We start from the raw sequence: 16,450 nt of genomic DNA on the forward strand, positions 1-16,450 counted from the left end.
CATTTAATTTTTCTCTTACAGGTCTAACACTTTCAAAAAACCAATACAACGCCCACCCGGAACAATATATAAAGCTAAACGAACCGTTCACTGGGTACTTATCCGTACGAAAATCCCTATTGATTTACCAGTTTTTAAAAGGAAGTAAAATGTGAAAAAAATATTTCTACATCCCATGGCCTTTCCCAACCATTTAAATTTTTCTCTTACAGGTCTAACACTTCCAAAAAACCAATACAACGCCCACCCGGAACAATATATAAAGCTAAACGAACCGTTCACTGGGTACATATCCGTACGAAAAACCCTATTGATTTACCTGTTTTTACAAGGAAGTAAATGTGAAAAAAATATTTCTACATCCCATGGCCTTTCCCAACCATTTAAATTTTTCTCTTACAGGTCTAACACTTTCAAAAAAGCAATACAACGCCCACCCGGAACAATATATAAAGCTAAACGAACCGTTCACTGGGTACATATCCGTACGAAAATCCCTATTGATTTTCCTGTTTTTACAAGGAAGTAAAATGTGAAAAAAATATTTCTACATCCATGGCCTTTCCCAACCATTTAAATTTTTCTCTTACAGGTCTAACACTTCCGAAAAACCAATACAACGCCCACCTGGAAGAATATATAAAGATAAACGAACCGTTCACTGGGCACTTATCCGTACGAAAAACCCTATTTATTTACCTGTTTTTACAAGGAAATAAAATGTGAAAAAATATTTGTACATCCCATGGCCTTTCCCAACCATTTAAATTTTTTTCTTACAGGTCTAACGCTTCCGAAAAACCAATACAACGCCCACCCGGAACAATATATAAAGCTAAACGAACCGTTCACTGGGTACATATCCGTACGAAAATCCCTATTGATTTTCCTGTTTTTACAAGGAAGTAAAATGTGAAAAAAATATTTCTACATCCCATGGCCTTTCCCAACCATTTAAATTTTTCTCTTACAGGTCTAACACTTCCGAAAAACCAATACAACGCCCACCCGGAACAATATATAAAGCTAAACGAACCGTTCACTGGGCACTTTTCCGTACGAAAAACCCTATTGATTTACCTGTTTTTACAAGGAAATAAAATGTGAAAAAAATATTTCTACATCCCATGGCCTTTCCCAACCATTTAAATTTTTCTCTTACAGGTCTAACGCTTCCGAAAAACCAATACAACGCCCACCCGGAACAATATATAAAGCTAAACGAAACGTTCACTGGGTACATATCCGTACGAAAATCCCTATTGATTTTCCTGTTTTTATAAGGAATTAAAATGTGAAAAAAATATTTCTACATCCCATGGCCTTTCCCAACCATTTAAATTTTTCTCTTACAGGTCTAACACTTCCAAAAAACCAATACAACGCCCACCCGGAACAATATATAAAGCTAAACGAACCGTTCACTGGGTACTTATCCGTACGAAAAACCCTATTGATTAACCTGTTTTTACAAGGAAGTAAATGTGAAAAAAATATTTCTACATCCCATGGCCTTTCCCAACCATTTAAATTTTTCTCTTACAGGTCTAACACTTCCGAAAAACCAAAACAACGCCCACCCGGAACAATATATAAAGCTAAACGAACCGTTCACTGGGTACTTATCCGTACGAAAAACCCTATCGATTTACCTGTTTTTACAAGGAAGTAAAATGTGAAAAAATATTTCTACATCCCATGGCCTTTCCCAACCATTTAAATTTTTCTCTTACAGGTCTAACACTTCTGAAAAACCAAAACAACGCCACCCGGAACAATATATAAAGCTAAACGAACCGTTCACTGGGCACTTATCCGTACGAAAAACCCTATTGATTTACCTGTTTTTACATGGAAATAAAATGTGAAAAAAATATTTCTACATCCCATGGCCTTTCCCAACCATTTAAATTTTTCTCTTACAGGTCTAACGCTTCCGAAAAACCAATACAACGCCCACCCGGAACAAAATATAAAGCTAAACGAACCGTTCACTGGGTACTTATCCGTACGAAAATCCCTATTGATTTACCTGTTTTTAAAAGGAAATAAAATGTGAAAAAAATATTTCTACATCCCATGACCTTTCCCAACCATTTAAATTTTTCTCTTACAGGTCTAACACTTCCGAAAAACCAATACAACGCCCACCCGGAACAATATATAAAGCTAAATGAACCGTTCACTGGGTACTTATCCGTACGAAAAACCCTATTGATTTACCTGTTTTTACAAGGAAGTAAATGTGAAAAAAATATTTCTACATCCCATGGCCTTTCCCAACCATTTAAATTTTTCTCTTACAGGTCTAACACTTCCGAAAATCCAATACAACGCCCACCCAGAAGAAAATATAAAGATAAAGGAACCGTTCACTGGGTACTTATCCGTACGAAAAACCCTATTGATTTACCTGTTTTTACAAGGAAGTAAATGTGAAATAAATATTTCTACATCCCATGGCCTTTCCCAACCATTTAAATTTTTCTCTTACAGGTCTAACACTTCCGAAAATCCAATACAACGCCCACCCAGAAGAATATATAAAGATAAAGGAACCGTTCACTAGCTACTTATCCGTACGAAAATCCCTATCGATTTTCCTGTTTTTACAAGGAATTAAAATGTGAAAAAAATATTTCTACATCCCATGGCCTTTCCCAACCATTTAAATTTTTCTCTTACAGGTCTAACACTTCTGAAAAACCAAAACAACGCCCACCCAGAACAATGTATAAAGCTAAACAAACCGTTCACTGGGCACTTATCCGTACGAAAAACCCTATTGATTTACCTGTTTTTACAAGGAAGTAAAATGTGAAAAAAATATTTCTACATCCCATGGCCTTTCCCAACCATTTAAATTTTTTTCTTACAGGTCTAACGCTTACGAAAAAACAATACAACGCCCACCCGGAACAATGTATAAAGCTAAACAAACCGTTCACTGGGCACTTATCCGTACGAAAAACCCTATTGATTTACCTGTATTTACAAGGAAGTAAAATGTGAAAAAAATATTTCTACATCCCATGGCCTTTCCCAACCATTTAAATTTTTTTCTTACAGGTCTAACGCTTACGAAAAACCAATACAACGGCCACCCGGAACAATATATAAAGCTAAACGAACCGTTCACTGGGTACATATCCGGACGAAAATCCCTATTGATTTTCCTGTTTTTACAAGGAAATAAAATGTGAAAAAAATATTTCTACATCCCATGGCCTTTCCCAACCATTTAAATTTTTCTCTTACAGGTCTAACACTTACGAAAAAACAATACAACGCCCACCCGGAACAATGTATAAAGCTAAACAAACCGTTCACTGGGCACTTATCCGTACGAAAAACCCTATTGATTTACCTGTTTTTACAAGGAAGTAAAATGTGAAAAAAATATTTCTACATCCCATGGCCTTTCCCAACCATTTAAATTTTTTTCTTACACGTCTAACGCTTACGAAAAACCAATACAACGGCCACCCGGAACAATATATAAAGCTAAACGAACCGTTCACTGGGTACATATCCGGACGAAAATCCCTATTGATTTTCCTGTTTTTACAAGGAAATAAAATGTGAAAAAAATATTTCTACATCCCATGGCCTTTCCCAACCATTTAAATTTTTCTCTTACAGGTCTAACACTTCCGAAAAACCAATACAACGCCCACCCCGAACAATATATAAAGATGAACGAACCGTTCACTAGGTACTTATCCGTCCGAAAATCCCTATCGATTTTCCTGTTTTTACAATGAAGTAAAATGTGAAAAAAATATTTCTACATCCCATGGCCTTTCCCAACCTTTTAAATTTTTCTCTTACAGGTCTAACACTTCCAAAAAACCAATACAACGCCCACCCGGAACAATATATAAAGCTAAACGAACCGTTCACTGGGTACTTATCCGTACGAAAATCCCTATTGATTTACCTGGTTTTAAAAGGAAATAAAATGTGAAAAAAATATTTCTACATCCCATGGCCTTTCACAACCATTTAAATTTTTCTCTTACAGGTCTAACACTTCTGAAAAACCAATACAACGCCCACCCGGAACAATATATAAAGCTAAACGAACCGTTCACTGGGTACTTATCCGTACGAAAAACCCTATTGATTTACCTGTTTTTACAAGGAAGTAAATGTGAAAAAAATATTTCTACATCCCATGGCCTTTCCCAACCATTTAAATTTTTCTCTTACAGGTCTAACACTTTGAAAAAACCAATACAACGCCCACCCGGAACAATATATAATCTAAACGAACCGTTCACTGGGTACTTATCCGTACGAAAAACCCTATTGATTTACCTGTTTTTACAAGGAAATAAAATGTGAAAAAAATATTTCTACATCCCATGGCCTTTCCCAACCATTTAAATTTTTCTCTTACAGGTCTAACGCTTCCGAAAAACCAATACAACGCCCACCCGGAACAATATATAAAGCTAAACGAACCGTTCACTGGGTACTTATCCGTACGAAAAACCCTATTGATTTACCTGTTTTTACAAGGAAGTAAATGTGAAAAAAATATTTCTACATCCCATGGCCTTTCCCAACCATTTAAATTTTTCTCTTACAGGTCTAACACTTCCGAAAAACCAATACAACGCCCACCCCGAACAATATATAAAGATAAACGAACCGTTCACTGGGTACTTATCCGTACGAAAATCCCTATTGATTTACCTGGTTTTAAAAGGAAATAAAATGTGAAAAAAATATTTCTACATCCCATGGCCTTTCACAACCATTTAAATTTTTCTCTTACAGGTCTAACACTTTCAAAAAACCAATACAACGCCCACCCGGAACAATATATAAAGCTAAACGAACCGTTCACTGGGTACTTATCCGTACGAAAATCCCTATTGATTTACCTGTTTTTAAAAGGAAATAAAATGTGAAAAAAATATTTCTACATCCCATGGCCTTTCCCAACCATTTAAATTTTTCTCTTACAGGTCTAACACTTCTGAAAAACCAATACAACGCCCACCCGGAACAATATATAAAGCTAAACGAACCGTTCACTGGGTACTTATCCGTACGGAAATCCCTATCGCTTTTCCTGTTTTTACAAGGAAGTAAAATGTGAAAAAAATATTTCTACATCCCATGGCCTTTTCCAACCATTTAAATTTTTCTCTTACAGGTCTAACACTTCCGAAAAACCAAAACAACGCCCACCCGGAACAATATATAAAGCTAAACGAACCGTTCACTGGGCACTTATCCGTACGAAAAACCCTATTGATTTACCTGTTTTTACAAGGAAATAAAATGTGAAAAAAATATTTCTACATCCCATGGCCTTTCCCAACCATTTAAATTTTTCTCTTACAGGTCTAACACTTCCGAAAAACCAATACAACGCCCACCCGGAACAAAATATAAAGCTAAACGAACCGTTCACTGGGTACTTATCCGTACGAAAATCCCTATTGATTTACCTGTTTTTACAAGGAAATAAAATGTGAAAAAAATATTTCTACATCCCATGGCCTTTCCCAACCATTTAAATTTTTCTCTTACAGGTCTAACACTTCCGAAAAACCAATACAACGCCCACCCGGAACAAAATATAAAGCTAAACGAACCGTTCACTGGGTACTTATCCGTACGAAAATCCCTATTGATTTACCTGTTTTTAAAAGGAAATGAAATGTGAAAAAAATATTTCTACATCCCATGGCCTTTCCTAACCATTTAAATTTTTCTCTTACAGGTCTAACACTTCTGAAAAACCAATACAACGCCCACCCGGAACAATATATAAAGCTAAACGAACCGTTCAAGAGGTACTTATCCGTCCGAAAATCCCTATCGATTTTCCTGTTTTTACAAGGAAGTAAAATGTGAAAAAAATATTTCTACATCCCATGGCCTTTCCCAACCTTTTAAATTTTTCTCTTACAGGTCTAACACTTCCAAAAAACCAATACAACGCCCACCCGGAACAATATATAAAGCTAAACGAACCGTTCACTGGGTACTTATCCGTACGAAAATCCCTATTGATTTACCTGGTTTTAAAAGGAAATAAAATGTGAAAAAAATATTTCTACATCCCATGGCCTTTCACAACCATTTAAATTTTTCTCTTACGGGTCTAACACTTCTGAAAAACCAATACAACGCCCACCCGGAACAATATATAAAGCTAAACGAACCGTTCACTGGGTACTTATCCGTACGAAAAACCCTATTGATTTACCTGTTTTTACAAGGAAGTAAATGTGAAAAAAATATTTCTACATCCCATGGCCTTTCCCAACCATTAAAATTTTTCTCTTACAGGTCTAACACTTTCAAAAAACCAATACAACGCCCACCCGGAACAATATATAAAGCTAAACGAACCGTTCACTGGGTACTTATCCGTACGAAAATCCGTATTGATTTACCTGTTTTTAAAAGGAAATAAAATATGAAAAAAATATTTCTACATCCCATGGCCTTTCCCAACCATTTAAATTTTTCTCTTACAGGTCTAACACTTCTGATAAACCAATATAACGCCCACCCGGAACAATATATAAAGCTAAACGAACCGTTCACTGGGTACTTATCCGTACGGAAATCCCTATCGATTTTCCTGTTTTTACAAGGAAGTAAAATGTGAAAAAAATATTTCTACATCCCATGGCCTTTTCCAACCATTTAAATTTTTCTCTTACAGGTCTAACACTTCCGAAAAACCAAAACAACGCCCACCCGGAACAATATATAAAGCTAAACGAACCGTTCACTGGGCACTTATCCGTACGAAAAACCCTATTGATTTACCTGTTTTTACAAGGAAATAAAATGTGAAAAAAATATTTCTACATCCCATGGCCTTTCCCAATCATTTAAATTTTTCTCTTACAGGTCTAACGCTTCCGAAAAACCAATACAACGCCCACCCGGAACAATATATAAAGCTAAATGAACCGTTCACTGGGTACATATCCGTACGAAAATCCCTATTGATTTTCCTGTTTTTACAAGGAAGTAAAATGTGAAAAAAATATTTCTACATCCCATGGCCTTTCCCAACCATTTAAATTTTTCTCTTACAGGTCTAACGCTTCCGAAAAACCAATACAACGCCTACCCATAACAAAATATAAAGCTAAACGAACCGTTCACTGGGTACTTATCCGTACGAAAACCCCTATTGATTTACCTGTTTTTAAAAGGAAATAAGATGTGAAAAAAATATTTCCACATCCCTTGGCCTTTCCCAACCATTTAAATTTTTCTCTTACAGGTCTAACACTTCCGAAAAACCAATACAACGCCCACCCGGAACAATATATGAAGCTAAACGAACCGTTCACTGGGTACTTATCGGTACGAAAAACGCTATTGATTTACCTGTTTTTACAAGGAAGTAAATGTTAAAAAAAATATTTCTACATCCCATGGCCTTTCCCAACCATTTAAATTTTTCTCTTACAGGTCTAACACTTCCGAAAATCCAATACAACGCCTACCCATAACAAAATATAAAGATAAACGAACCGTTCACTGGGTACTTATCCGTCCGAAAATCCCTATCGATTATCCTGTTTTTACAAGGAAGTAAAATGTGAAAAAAATATTTCTACATCCCATGGCCTTTCCCAACCATTTAAATTTTTTTCTTACAGGTCTAACGCTTCCGAAAAACCAATACAACGCCCACCCGGAACAATATATAAAGCTAAACGAACCGTTCACTGGGTACATATCCGTACGAAAATCCCTATTGATTTTCCTGTTTTTACAAGGAAGTAAAATGTGAAAAAAATATTTCTACATCCCATGGCCTTTCCCAACCATTTAAATTTTTCTCTTACAGGTCTAACACTTCCGAAAAACCAATACAACGCCCACCCGGAACAATATATAAAGCTAAACGAACCGTTCACTGGGCACTTTTCCGTACGAAAAACCCTATTGATTTACCTGTTTTTACAAGGAAATAAAATGTGAAAAAAATATTTCTACATCCCATGGCCTTTCCCAACCATTTAAATTTTTCTCTTACAGGTCTAACGCTTCCGAAAAACCAATACAACGCCCACCCGGAACAATATATAAAGCTAAACGAAACGTTCACTGGGTACATATCCGTACGAAAATCCCTATTGATTTTCCTGTTTTTATAAGGAAGTAAAATGTGAAAAAAATATTTCTACATCCCATGGCCTTTCCCAACCATTTAAATTTTTCTCTTACAGGTCTAACACTTCCAAAAAACCAATACAACGCCCACCCGGAACAATATATAAAGCTAAACGAACCGTTCACTGGGTACTTATCCGTACGAAAAACCCTATTGATTTACCTGTTTTTACAAGGAAGTAAATGTGAAAAAAATATTTCTACATCCCATGGCCTTTCCCAACCATTTAAATTTTTCTCTTACAGGTCTAACACTTTCAAAAAAGCAATACAACGCCCACCCGGAACAATATATAAAGCTAAACGAACCGTTCACTGGGTACATATCCGTACGAAAATCCCTATTGATTTTCCTGTTTTTACAAGGAAGTAAAATGTGAAAAAAATATTTCTACATCCATGGCCTTTCCCAACCATTTAAATTTTTCTCTTACAGGTCTAACACTTCCGAAAAACCAATACAACGCCCACCCAGAACAATATATAAAGCTAAACGAACCGTTCACTGGGCACTTATCCGTACAAAAAACCCTATTGATTTAACTGTTTTTACAAGGAAATAAAATGTGAAAAAAATATTTCTACATCCCATGGCCTTTCCCAACCATTTAAATTTTTCTCTTACAGGTCTAACGCTTCCGAAAAACCAATACAACGCCCACCCGGAACAATATATAAAGCTAAACGAACCGTTCACTGGGTAGTATATCCGTACGAAAATCCCTATTGATTTTCCTGTTTTTATAAGGAAGTAAAATGTGAAAAAAATATTTCTACATCCCATGGCCTTTCCCAACCATTTAAATTTTTCTCTTACAGGTCTAACACTTCCAAAAAACCAATACAACGCCCACCCGGAACAATATATAAAGCTAAACGAACCGTTCACTGGGTACTTATCCGTACGAAAATCCCTATTGATTTACCTGTTTTTACAAGGAAGTAAATGTGAAAAAAATATTTCTACATCCCATGGCCTTTCCCAACCATTTAAATTTTTCTCTTACAGGTCTAACACTTCCGAAAATCAAATACAACGCCCACCCCGAACAATATATAAAGATAAACGAACCGTTCACTAGGTACTTATCCGTCCGAAAATCCCTATCGATTTTCCTGTTTTTACAAGGAAGTAAAATGTGAAAAAAATATTTCTACATCCCATGGCCTTTCCCAACCATTTAAATTTTTCTCTTACAGGTCTAACACTTCCAAAAAACCAATACAACGCCCACCCGGAACAATATATAAAGCTAAACGAACCGTTCACTGGGTACTTATCCGTACGAAAAACCCTATTGATTTACCTGTTTTTACAAGGAAGTAAATGTGAAAAAAATATTTCTACATCCCATGGCCTTTCCCAACCATTTAAATTTTTCTCTTACAGGTCTAACACTTCCGAAAATCCAAAACAACGCCCACCCCGAACAATATATAGAGATAAACGAACCGTTCACTAGGTACTTATCCGTCCGAAAATCCCTATCGATTTTCCTGTTTTTACAAGGAAGTAAAATGTGAAAAAAATATTTCTACATCCCATGGCCTTTCCCAACCATTTAAATTTTTCTCTTACAGGTTTAACACTTCCGAAAAACCAAAACAATGCCCATCCGGAACAATATATAAAGCTAAACGAACCGTTCACTGGGCACTTATCCGTACGAAAAACCCTATCGATTTACCTGTTTTTACAAGGAATTAAAATGTGAAAAAAATATTTCTACATCCCATGGCCTTTCCCAACCATTTAAATTTTTCTTTTACAGGTCTAACACTTCCGAAAAACCACAACAACGCCCACCCGGAACAATATATAAAGCTAAACGAACGGTTCACTGGGTACTTATCCGTACGAAAATCCCCAATTGATTTTCCTGTTTTTACAAGGAAGTAAAATGTGAAAAAAATATTTCTACATCCCATGGCCTTTCCCAACCATTTAAATTTTTCTCTTACAGGTCTAACACTTCCGAAAAAACAATACAACGCCCACCCGGAACAATATATAAAGCTAAACGAACGGTTCACTGGGTACTTATCCGTACGAAAAACCCTATTGATTTACCTGTTTTTACAAGGAAGTAAATGTGAAAAAAATATTTCTACATCCCATGGCCTTTCCCAACCATTTAAATTTTTCTCTTACAGGTCTAACACTTCCGAAAAACCAATACAACGCCCACCTGGAAGAATATATAAAGATAAACGAACCGTTCACTGGGCACTTATCCGTACGAAAAACCCTATTTATTTACCTGTTTTTACAAGGAAATAAAATGTGAAAAAATATTTGTACATCCCATGGCCTTTCCCAACCATTTAAATTTTTTTCTTACAGGTCTAACGCTTCCGAAAAACCAATACAACGCCCACCCGGAACAATATATAAAGCTAAACGAACCGTTCACTGGGTACATATCCGTACGAAAATCCCTATTGATTTTCCTGTTTTTACAAGGAAGTAAAATGTGAAAAAAATATTTCTACATCCCATGGCCTTTCCCAACCATTTAAATTTTTCTCTTACAGGTCTAACACTTCCGAAAAACCAATACAACGCCCACCCGGAACAATATATAAAGCTAAACGAACCGTTCACTGGGCACTTTTCCGTACGAAAAACCCTATTGATTTACCTGTTTTTACAAGGAAATAAAATGTGAAAAAAATATTTCTACATCCCATGGCCTTTCCCAACCATTTAAATTTTTCTCTTACAGGTCTAACGCTTCCGAAAAACCAATACAACGCCCACCCGGAACAATATATAAAGCTAAACGAAACGTTCACTGGGTACATATCCGTACGAAAATCCCTATTGATTTTCCTGTTTTTATAAGGAAGTAAAATGTGAAAAAAATATTTCTACATCCCATGGCCTTTCCCAACCATTTAAATTTTTCTCTTACAGGTCTAACACTTCCAAAAAACCAATACAACGCCCACCCGGAACAATATATAAAGCTAAACGAACCGTTCACTGGGTACTTATCCGTACGAAAAACCCTATTGATTAACCTGTTTTTACAAGGAAGTAAATGTGAAAAAAATATTTCTACATCCCATGGCCTTTCCCAACCATTTAAATTTTTCTCTTACAGGTCTAACACTTTCAAAAAAGCAATACAACGCCCACCCGGAACAATATATAAAGCTAAACGAACCGTTCACTGGGTACATATCCGTACGAAAATCCCTATTGATTTTCCTGTTTTTACAAGGAAGTAAAATGTGAAAAAAATATTTCTACATCCATGGCCTTTCCCAACCATTTAAATTTTTCTCTTACAGGTCTAACACTTCCGAAAAACCAATACAACGCCCACCCGGAACAATATATAAAGCTAAACGAACCGTTCACTGGGCACTTATCCGTACGAAAAACCCTATTGATTTATCTGTTTTTACAAGGAAATAAAATGTGAAAAAAATATTTCTACATCCCATGGCCTTTCCCAACCATTTAAATTTTTCTCTTACAGGTCTAACGCTTCCGAAAAGCCAATACAACGCCCACCCGGAACAATATATAAAGCTAAACGAACCGTTCACTGGGTAGTATATCCGTACGAAAATCCCTATTGATTTTCCTGTTTTTATAAGGAAGTAAAATGTGAAAAAAATATTTCTACATCCCATGGCCTTTCCCAACCATTTAAATTTTTCTCTTCCAGGTCTAACACTTCCAAAAAACCAATACAACGCCCACCCGGAACAATATATAAAGCTAAACGAACCGTTCACTGGGTACTTATCCGTACGAAAATCCCTATTGATTTACCTGTTTTTAAAAGGAAATAAAATGTGAAAAAAATATTTCTACATCCCATGGCCTTTCCCAACCATTTAAATTTTTCTCTTAGAGGTCTAACACTTCTGAAAAACCAATACAACGCCCACCTGGAACAATATATAAAGCTAAACGAACCGTTCACTGGGTACATATCCGTACGAAAAACCCTATTGATTTACCTGTTTTTACAAGGAAGTAAATGTGAAAAAAATATTTCTACATCCCATGGCCTTTCCCAACCATTTAATTTTTCTCTTACAGGTCTAACACTTTCAAAAAACCAATACAACGCCCACCCGGAACAATATATAAAGCTAAACGAACCGTTCACTGGGTACTTATCCGTACGAAAATCCCTATTGATTTACCAGTTTTTAAAAGGAAGTAAAATGTGAAAAAAATATTTCTACATCCCATGGCCTTTCCCAACCATTTAAATTTTTCTCTTACAGGTCTAACACTTCCAAAAAACCAATACAACGCCCACCCGGAACAATATATAAAGCTAAACGAACCGTTCACTGGGTACTTATCCGTACGAAAAACCCTATTGATTTACCTGTTTTTACAAGGAAGTAAATGTGAAAAAAATATTTCTACATCCCATGGCCTTTCCCAACCATTTAAATTTTTCTCTTACAGGTCTAACACTTTCAAAAAAGCAATACAACGCCCACCCGGAACAATATATAAAGCTAAACGAACCGTTCACTGGGTACATATCCGTACGAAAATCCCTATTGATTTTCCTGTTTTTACAAGGAAGTAAAATGTGAAAAAAATATTTCTACATCCATGGCCTTTCCCAACCATTTAAATTTTTCTCTTACAGGTCTAACACTTCCGAAAAACCAATACAACGCCCACCTGGAAGAATATATAAAGATAAACGAACCGTTCACTGGGCACTTATCCGTACGAAAAACCCTATTTATTTACCTGTTTTTACAAGGAAATAAAATGTGAAAAAATATTTGTACATCCCATGGCCTTTCCCAACCATTTAAATTTTTTTCTTACAGGTCTAACGCTTCCGAAAAACCAATACAACGCCCACCCGGAACAATATATAAAGCTAAACGAACCGTTCACTGGGTACATATCCGTACGAAAATCCCTATTGATTTTCCTGTTTTTACAAGGAAGTAAAATGTGAAAAAAATATTTCTACATCCCATGGCCTTTCCCAACCATTTAAATTTTTCTCTTACAGGTCTAACACTTCCGAAAAACCAATACAACGCCCACCCGGAACAATATATAAAGCTAAACGAACCGTTCACTGGGCACTTTTCCGTACGAAAAACCCTATTGATTTACCTGTTTTTACAAGGAAATAAAATGTGAAAAAAATATTTCTACATCCCATGGCCTTTCCCAACCATTTAAATTTTTCTCTTACAGGTCTAACGCTTCCGAAAAACCAATACAACGCCCACCCGGAACAATATATAAAGCTAAACGAACCGTTCACTGGGTACATATCCGTACGAAAATCCCTATTGATTTTCCTGTTTTTACAAGGAAGTAAATGTGAAAAAAATATTTCTACATCCCATGGCCTTTCCCAACCATTTAAATTTTTCTCTTACAGGTCTCACACTTTCAAAAAAGCAATACAACGCCCACCCGGAACAATATATAAAGCTAAACGAACCGTTCACTGGGTACATATCCGTACGAAAATCCCTATTGATTTTCCTGTTTTTACAAGGAAGTAAAATGTGAAAAAAATATTTCTACATCCATGGCCTTTCCCAACCATTTAAATTTTTCTCTTACAGGTCTAACACTTCCGAAAAACCAATACAACGCCCACCCGGAACAATATATAAAGCTAAACGAACCGTTCACTGGGTAGTATATCCGTACGAAAATCCCTATTGATTTTCCTGTTTTTATAAGGAAGTAAAATGTGAAAAAATATTTCTACATCCCATGGCCTTTCCCAACCATTGAAATTTTTCTCTTACAGGTCTAACACTTCCGAAAAACCAAAACAACGCCCACCCGGAACAATATATAAAGCTAAACGAACCGTTCACTGGGCACTTATCCGTACGAAAATCCCTATCGTTTTACCTGTATTTACAAGGAAATAAAATGTGAAAAAAATATTTCTACATACCATGGCCTTTCCCAACCATTTAAATTTTTCTCTTACAGGTCTAACACTCTCGAAAAACCAATACAACATCCACCCGGAACAATATATAAAGCTAAACGAACCGTTCACTGGGTACTTATCCGTACGAAAATCCCTATCGATTTTCCTGATTTTACAAGGAAGTAAAATGTGAAAAAAATATTTCTACATCCCATGGCCTTTCCCAACCATTTAAATTTTTCTCTTACAGGTCTAACACTTCCGAAAAACCAAAACAACGCCCACCCGGAACAATATATAAAGCTAAACGAACCGTTCACTGGGCACTTATCCGTACGAAAAACCCTATTGATTTACCTGTTTTTACAAGGAAATAAAATGTGAAAAAAATATTTCTACATCCCATGGCCTTTCCCAACCATTTAAATTTTTCTCTTACAGGTCTAACACTTCCGAAAAACCAAAACAACGCCCACCCGGAACAATATATAAAGCTAAACGAACCGTTCACTGGGCACTTATCCGTACGAAGATCCCTATTGATTTACCTGTTTTTAAAAGGAAATAAAATGTGAAAAAAAATATTTCTACATCCCATGGCCTTTCCCAACCATTTAAATTTTTCTCTTACAGGTCTAACACTTCCGAAAAACCAATACAACGCCCACCCGGAACAATATATAAAGCTAAACGAACCGTTCACTGGGTACTTATCTGTACGAAAAACCCTATTGATTTACCTGTTTTTACAAGGAAGTAAATGTGAAAAAAATATTTCTACATCCCATGGCCTTTCCCAACCATTTAAATTTTTCTCTTACAGGTCTAACACTTCCGAAAATCCAATACATCGCCCACCCGGAAGAATATATAAAGATAAACGAACCGTTCACTAGGTACTTATCCGTCCAAAAATCCCTATCGATTTTCCTGTTTTTACAAGGAAGTAAAATGTGAAAAAAATATTTCTACATCCCATGGCCTTTCCCAACCATTTAAATTTTTCTCTTACAGGTCTAACACTTCCGAAAAACCAATACAACGCCCACCCGGAACCATATATAAAGCTAAACGAACCGTTCACTGGGTACTTATCCGTACGAAAATCCCTATTGATTTACCTGTTTTTAAAAGGAAATAAAATGTGAAAAAAATATTTCTACATCCCATGGCCTTTCCCAACCATTTAAATTTTTCTCTTACAGGTCTAACACTTCCGAAAATCCAATACATCGCCCACCCGGAAGAATATATAAAGATAAACGAACCGTTCACTAGGTACTTATCCGTCCAAAAATCCCTATCGATTTTCCTGTTTTTACAAGGAAGTAAAATGTGAAAAAAATATTTCTACATCCCATGGCCTTTCCCAACCATTTAAATTTTTCTCTTACAGGTCTAACACTTCCGAAAAACCAATACAACGCCCACCCGGAACCATATATAAAGCTAAACGAACCGTTCACTGGGTACTTATCCGTACGAAAATCCCTATTGATTTACCTGTTTTTAAAAGGAAATAAAATGTGAAAAAAATATTTCTACATCCCATGGCCTTTCCCAACCATTTAAATTTTTCTCTTACAGGTCTAACACTTCCGAAAAACCAAAACAACGCCCACCCGGAACAATATATAAAGCTAAACGAACCGTTCACTGGGCACTTATCCGTACGAAAAACCCTATTGATTTACCTGTTTTAACAAGGAAATAAAATGTGAAAAAAATATTTCTACATCCCATGGCCTTTCCCAACCATTTAAATTTTTCTCTTACAGGTCTAACACTTCCGAAAAACCAAAACAATGCCCACGCGGAACAATATATAAAGCTAAACGAACCGTTCACTGGGCACTTATCCGTACGAAAAACCCTATTGATTTACCTGTTTTTACAAGGAAATAAAATGTGAAAAAAATATTTCTACATCCCATGGCCTTTCCCAACCATTTAAATTTTTCTCTTACATGTCTAACACTTCCGAAAAACCAATACAACGCCCACCCGGAACAATATATAAAGATAAACGAACCGTTCACTGGGTACTTATCCGTATGAAAAACCCTATTGATTTACCTGTTTTTACAAGGAAGTAAATGTGAAAAAAATATTTCTACATCCCATGGCCTTTCCCAACCATTTAAATTTTTCTCTTACAGGTCTAACACTTCCGAAAATCGAATACAACGCCCACCCGGAAGAATATATAAAGCTAAACGAACGGTTCACTAGCTACTTATCCGTACGAAAATCCCTATCGATTTTCCTGTTTTTACAAGGAAGTAAAATGTGAAAAAAATATTTCTACATCCCATGGCCTTTCCCAACCATTGACATTTTTCTCTTACAGGTCTAACACTTCCGAAAAATCAAAACAA

This window comes from Paroedura picta, unplaced genomic scaffold (genome assembly GCF_049243985.1).
Source record: "Paroedura picta isolate Pp20150507F unplaced genomic scaffold, Ppicta_v3.0 Ppicta_v3_sca19, whole genome shotgun sequence".
Taxonomy (NCBI): Eukaryota; Metazoa; Chordata; class Lepidosauria; order Squamata; family Gekkonidae; genus Paroedura; species Paroedura picta.